The sequence below is a fragment of the Falco cherrug genome, chromosome W, assembly GCF_023634085.1.
Source record: "Falco cherrug isolate bFalChe1 chromosome W, bFalChe1.pri, whole genome shotgun sequence".
Classification (NCBI taxonomy): domain Eukaryota; kingdom Metazoa; phylum Chordata; class Aves; order Falconiformes; family Falconidae; genus Falco; species Falco cherrug.
In genome coordinates, this window is record NC_073719.1 from 15,886,371 (window position 1) to 15,893,243 (window position 6,873).

Consider the following 6,873-nt stretch of genomic DNA (forward strand, 5'->3'; position numbering starts at 1 on the left):
GCCCCCCTCAGCTGGGACACAGCCCCAGCACAGGCTGTGCCTGCCCAGACCAACATGGCTGCCAGGAGGCTGAGGGTAGGCAACAGCAGCTCCCAGCATGCCCTGGGAACAACCTGGCTGTGGGATGGCCCCGGGCCTACAGCTCCCAGCATGCCCCGGGAACAACCTGGCTGTGTGGCAGCCCCGGGCCTACAGCTCCCAGCATGCCCCGGGAACAACCTGGCTGTGGGATGGCCCCGGGCCTACAGCTCCCAGCATGCCCCGGGAACAACCTGGCCGTGGGGCGGCCCCGGGCCTACAGCTCCCAGCATGCCCCGGGAACAACCTGGCTGTGTGGCAGCCCCGGGCCTACAGCTCCCAGCATGCCCCGGGGCACACCTTCTCCCAGCAGGCCCTGGGGTGCCCCTGCCCTGCAGTCGGGCCCTGTGGGGACACCAGCCCCCAGCCCTTGCCCTGCAGGCCCCACAGCCACTGCCCGGGGCTGCTTGAGCACAGGCCCAGGCCCTGGAGCCCCCGTGGGGCAGGGACGAGGGGGAGAGAGGCACCGAGCGACAGGGAGAGGTGGGTCAAGGCAGTGGGGTGGCCGGAGAAGGACAGGAGGCATCCAGAGGGGCAGGGGGAGCGGGAGGGGCTAGGCAGGGATGGAGAAAGGACAGGGACTGGTGAGGAGCAGGCAAAGGGTTGGAGCGGGACAGAGACAGAGGGGCAGGGGGGTGCCGGAGGGAATGCAGGATCAGCAGCAGGAGAGAGGGACAGGGAGAGGAGCGGAGGGGCGGGAAGGGGGACAGAGGCACAGACCAGCACAGGCAGGGCGAGGGGACAGGATGAGCAGGCTGTGGCTTTGGCAGTGGGCGGCAAAGCTGCTTCTGTGGGTCTTTCCTTTCCCCCTCTGCCCTTATCCCCTCCCCACCCTTCCCCTCGGTGAGGCTGTGTCTGTGGTGTGCCTGCTCTGGTGAAAGGAGCTCCTGCACCAGCCTGAGGGCAAAAGAAGAGGGGCAAGGAGCGAGTTGTCGCAGTCCTTAGTTTGCAGGTTTAATGTATTGTCCCTGTTCAGAAAACACAGCGTGTATGTGTGTCAGTGGTGCCGGCAGATTTTTGTTCTTTACAGCAATTTCTTTAAATACCAGACTTCATGCAGAAGTTTCACACGGTGCTGTGCTTCTAGTAAACAGAATTGCTTTTATGCATGCTGCAGTCTGGAGGTGGCAAGTGCCAGGTGAGAGATGAAGATGGAAATGAAAGCAAGTGACGCACATGCGGTGGTGATCCTGCCACAAGCATGCTGTGTATTGACATGGGAGAACGCTGCAGGGACTCTCAGAAGTCAAGGTTTTCAGTGCTGTTTCTGTATTTGAGACCCAAGGGATGGTTTCCCTCTGCATGCGTTTCTGTGCAGGCATGTGCATGGAACATGGGTGTGTCTCTGTGCCATAAGTGGGACTGATGGCAGCTTTTCATTTCATTCCAACTCAAAAGTAAAGAAAGACTGTACCTGCAAAAGAATTCAAACAGCCGTCTTTCTTTCCCAGAATGAGCATAGAAGCGTGGGGGAGCAGTTTGCAGGTTCAGAACTTGAGCCTGCTCTGGGTGGTAAACCCTCAGGAGAGGAAAGAGAAACCCCACTTTTTTAACTACAGCTCTGCTTCCCTTAATGTGTCTTCTTGTTAGATTGTGTTGGTGGTTAGTTTAAAAGGACATGATTAAACTGTGCTTGTTTATCAAGATATTTGAGGGTTATTTACTGTCTTAAATCCACTTACGAGTGGGGCACTCTGCTGCCCTGTGGGCAGTACAATGTCAAGACTGGTAATTTTCCTTTTCTTCCCTAGTGTACGGATGCATTTATGAAGGCAAGTGTTGGGTCTTATTGGCGCCGCACAAGAAACCAACGTGTGATACCCAGACATTCACTGTTAGAAACAGGAAAAAGCTATGGGCCCTTGCTTCAGATTCTGCAAAAGATGTACCAAGGCTGAGGAAAATGGCAAAAAGGGAAGAAATGCCATAGCATAACTTTGGGATGGCAGGTGAGGTTTTCATCAGTGTTCCTCAAATGTGGCAGCCTCATTTTGTTTGCGGATGTGGTGTTGAACTCAAACTACGAGACTAGTTTCCTTTATTGCGGGTGATACTATAGCGCACGTACCTTTCATGTCCCAAGTGAAGTTGCCAAGGCTGTAGTTGAACTTCTGCAGAACCACCTCAAATTTTCCTTAGTGCGTCATTTCCTTCAACAGTCAAGTCCAGGTCTGTGGCATACAATAACCCCTCCCCCATTTGGGATCTGGCTGTGGCTGATTTTTAATTTGGACTTATCTGCTGTTAGAGATTTTCTTTTTTTGGTCCAAATAGGGAAATGCTGATTATGTGCATTCTTTTGCTTTTTCATAGTGTTGTTCCATGTTTAGTCATTTGTTCCTTACAAAAATAGTGTATGGGTGTCTATGAAGCTGGAGGTGTTTACGTTCTTGTGGCTGAATGTAGCAGTGGAGCTATCTTGCTGTATTTAAATCAAGAGGTGCGTAATGTAATTTCACTTAAAATCTGGTCTCGGTAGGCAGATCCTACCCTGACAAGCATTTTAAAAAAAAATAATTAAAAAAAATCAAATCTGTGAAGAGGTGTAGGTGGAGCACCTGAACTAGTGCAAGGCAGGAATTCTCTCTCTGGTATCCACACATTGCAGAACTGTTGCCATCATGACCTTGAAATAGTGAGCCATTAATGTTAACTACTAGCAGCTTGTGAACCTAACAGTCAAGGTAGAAAATAATGTCCCACTGCCACCTTTTTTTATTTTTCTTTTATGTTTTAAAGTTTCTGATTTGATACTTTCTGATGTATTTGAAACCTGTGTCATACCCTGTGTAGTTTGTGACAAGTGTGTGGCAGATGGGACTTTTCTGCTTGGAGAGGTGGTGAGATGGAGAGTGGAGAATGGTTTTACGGCACAAGTGTAAAAGTATAAAAAGGGATTAAGAGGCTTGTGTACCTTGCTGCCAGTTCAGTGGCATGAGAATTCCTGTAATGACAAATTCCTTCTGGCTCTGAAGGAATGGACATGCCAACCTGCTGAGTTTCCACCCAGAGCAACACTAGCAACGGATGTCGTTCCCAAATGGTGAGGTAGTTATAAGCTTCATCAGTAGTAGAAGCTGTGGAGAAAGTCACGAATCATCTGCCGTTCTGCAGGTCAAGTGCTTGGCTCTTTTCTCACTAGTGTTGATTTAAGGGTACGTTGCTTATAAATAGCACTTGACCTTTGTAATTCTTCATACTGCTAAGTTCTCGGTGCCATAAGAGAACCATTGTGCTGTGAAGGCCCTGTAAACATACGGCAATGTTTGTGTTTATCCATTTTGCCTTCCCTTAGATGATGTTCTTTTGTAATTTGAAACCTTAGTGGCAGGATTTGGGGCTTTATCCTGATCAGCCATCTAAGGGCCAGCTCTTGACTGCAGCTGCAGCATAAGTATTCAGGTAGTTTGAGCACCAAATGAAACTTCCACTTGGCTGTCATTTTGGCTATTCCCTTCCTCTTAATTTTTATATTTTAATTAAGAGTTTTAAGTATTTGGCTTCCTTACAGAAAAAAAAAAACCCCAGTGCTATCCTTGTCCTGTTATGATAGACCCCTAATCTAGAGGGCAGAAAGCTGAGACCACCAGGAAGACGTTGAGAGGAAGGGGAAGAATGTTAGAGCCATGAGTTGGGTGTTCTTCAGCTGGCCAGATCTGAGGAGATGGAAAAGGTGCCTCCCAGGTAGCTAAAGGGAGGCACAGGAGAGCAGCTGGGAGCCAGAAGTGTGGTGTGGGCATACGGAAGTGCTACACTGTGGTGTGTCAGGCAAATTATTTTCAGGAACTTTCATATTTGTTGTCATTTCCCAAGCTCCTGAGGTGCAGGAATGCTGGAGGCAAGAAGCTGCCAGCATCAATTATGTGGAGAAAGAACACTTCTATCTCCATTTTACTTTCCTCACTTCTATGTTTTGGTGGCAGGGCAGTAAAGACCCGGACCTGGACCCTGACCCTGACCCTGTGAGTACGCAGGCAGCTTGTGTGGCCAGTGCCGGTGCGGTTCTGGCACAGAGGATCAAGCGCTTCATGCTTCAGAGCTGTCAGGCTGACACTCTTCAGCACTCAATGACGCTCTAAATTACAGCTAAAGGAAGAGAGAAATTTTGCTTCAGAGCTTGATAATGTTGTTCTGATCCATCCTTTTGCTTGTTCAGTGGCTACAGAAGGGAGCCACTGCCTTGGTAGGAGCATCCATTGAGTTCTTCCTGTGTGATATTAGAAAATCATTGTGTCTGTTTATGCATGAGATCATTACAGTAGGTGTTTTGAAGATGTTCACGTGTGGTACATCAAACCTTTGCCAGTAAAATAGTAAATCCATGCAGTGGGGTCTAAAGCACGCAGATCCAGTGCAATCCTCCAAAGAGCTTTGAAAGTCTGTCCCCGAGGGTACAGACCTGGCTGTTGGTGATTCTGTTGACCTGCCTTTTATAGCAGGTTGCTTGGAGAAGTTGCTATGTCAGAAGTCGTCTTCTGTGGGCTGGATGCTGCAAATGGTAGGATGTTTAAGGAAGCAAATGAATAACCTCCAGACTTGGTTTTACTCTTTTAACAGATTGTACACAAATGGGAGGCCTGAGCAGGCTGCTTTTAGCAGGGGAACGTGACCTGACTGCACAGGAGGCAAGGAACTCCCTTCTCTCGCTGACCATGAGCCCTCAGTTTCAAGGCAGATCTGAAGAGGAATATTTGACCCGTGGGAAATGCAACTTCAGATACGTAACTCAGGTGGGACCGCCGTGTGTGCCCTGTGATAGGAGCCGTGTATCCCAACCGTGAACGTAGAGGTTGGGCCCGGTTTTTAGCTTGGTTCAGTATGAACTCTGCTGACTGATTCTGTAATCAAGGGCAGGCAAGTCTGCCCCCTGAGAGGATGTTGTCATGGGTGGAAGGGTTGAAGTGCAGTGACTGCATCAACAAACAGGTGGTTTGAAAAGTCTTTTGGGCAAGGGTCTGGTACGCTGGTGTAATGCCTTTTCCCTTTTACAATGGTGTCCAGTAAACACAAGTGTTCCTGCATGTGTCCAGTAGCGCAGAGACCTCTGTACTTTCTTTGGACTGATTGTTGTATAAGATCTGGGGGTTTTTGGACAGCTCTGAAAATTGTTCAAAAGGTTTCTTGTATGTTGGATGAAATGGGTCATCACTTCCATAAACCTCTAGCCTGTAAAGAAGAGCCGTGGAAGTAAGGAGATTTTATTTTTTTTCTCTTTTTATTGTCACTGGGAGGAAAAGCAGTGATTAACTATTGACCTGTGATACCCCCAGATGCAGGCTGTGCAGTGCATTTGAGGTGGATCACTCCTGTACTGCCAGGACTGAGCCCAGACTCCTCAATGCTTTGCACTCTGGCAGTGGAAGTCCTTGTGCAACTGTGGGTACTGGCTTTCTGTGCTGTAGCGTGAAAAATACAAAGCACTGGGGTTAAGGTTTGCAGAGAAGTGGGAAAAAGTTGATTATTTTGTGCTAGGAAGAGAATGTCCTGTACTTTTCAAACTTTGAATGTCTCCACTTGGAATTTAAAAACTGCTTTTAACTCTGCTGCTATGTTTCAGTGGGCAGGAAGGTGTCTTGTAGTTACAGATGATCCGTTCCCTTAAGAAGGATCTTTGCCTTCTGAGTTGAGCTTTCTTGGCTTTACATGAAAAGTGCCTCAAGCTGTACGATTTCAGATGGCAGTGAGGGAATTACATCTCCGTGGGGATTTAGAGAGAAATCCAGAAGTATGTTGCCTTATCGTTTCAGTATATGAACTTTTCTAAACAGGATTTGCTGGGTTTTGAGCAAGAGACCCACTTCCCACGTGCCTACATAAACCCCGTTTTCTTGGACAGACACATGCATTATGGTTTGTGATGCAATATTTACTTGATTCGTAAGCCGTACTGTGCTGTGCTCTTCTGGGCTTGTTGTAGTTCTTTGAAACGCAGCCCTGCGCATCAAAGGGGCAAGCTGTGTGATCTTCTTCCCCCCACAACACAGAGCAATGTAACTGTCATAAGTACCGGCAGAACAAAACTAGTTGAGGGATTTGTGGGCTGCTGTTCGAATCATGGTGGGCCAGGAATCAGCCCATGCTTACTAATACGTTTAATTGTCCTGCGCCACCTGAGGGGCAGGACAGTGTCAGGGCATTTTCCCAGGGAATAAAACTGGACATGTCTGATTCTCTCCGAGGGTCCCCTATGTAAAAAAAACATCCTTCAGCACCATCTGGGTGCTTGGTGTTCTCAAAAGGACCCAAAGGGATGAAGTTCACTCCTGCTGCCTGCGTGACAGCAGGAATTATGTCTGCAGCTGTGCTTCTGTGCACTTCGAAACTGCCTCCGTTTCTTTGCTTGGCCAACCAGAAGAAAACCAAAAAAACCAAAAAAACCTAAGCTGAGTTGGCAACAGTGTCTTGCTGTCCTCTCTGAAGGAAGTAATTTACCATCATCTCGCAGCTTGTCAAACGTGCACTAAGTGTGAAGAAGAACATGACGTGCACTGTCCTAAGCTCTCAGCAGGTCAGGTTTTGCTGTCCTCTGGAAACTTTCTAGCTCTTCAGTTTTCCTCCACAAAGGTCACATTGTTTGGAGTAGTGATGAGGTGGCCCCCCAAATGCCGCAGCTTTGTTTCTAAGTGCTATTAAAGTATTTTGCCTCCTGAAGAGACTGTGTTCCTCATGAGGAACGGTTACTTCTCAATAGTGATCCCCTTTCCGTCTAAAGGGATGGAGCTTGAGACTGTGGAGGTGGAGGTGCTTGGTGAGGGAGGCAGTCAGGCAGTGCCAGTCTGGGGTGCCCAGCTGTGC

The 6,873-nt window shown here is 48.4% G+C and overlaps 1 long non-coding RNA gene across 1 annotated transcript; it reads left to right on the forward strand.

Annotated features, from left to right (window-relative positions):
* Window positions 1–397: 397 nt before the first annotated feature.
* Window positions 398–5,064, forward strand: LOC129734601 (uncharacterized). Its single transcript, XR_008730127.1, has 3 exons — window positions 398–561; window positions 1,830–2,027; window positions 4,636–5,064. It is a non-coding gene; the product is annotated as an uncharacterized LOC129734601 (long non-coding RNA).
* The last annotated feature ends 1,809 nt before the right edge of the window (window positions 5,065–6,873 follow it).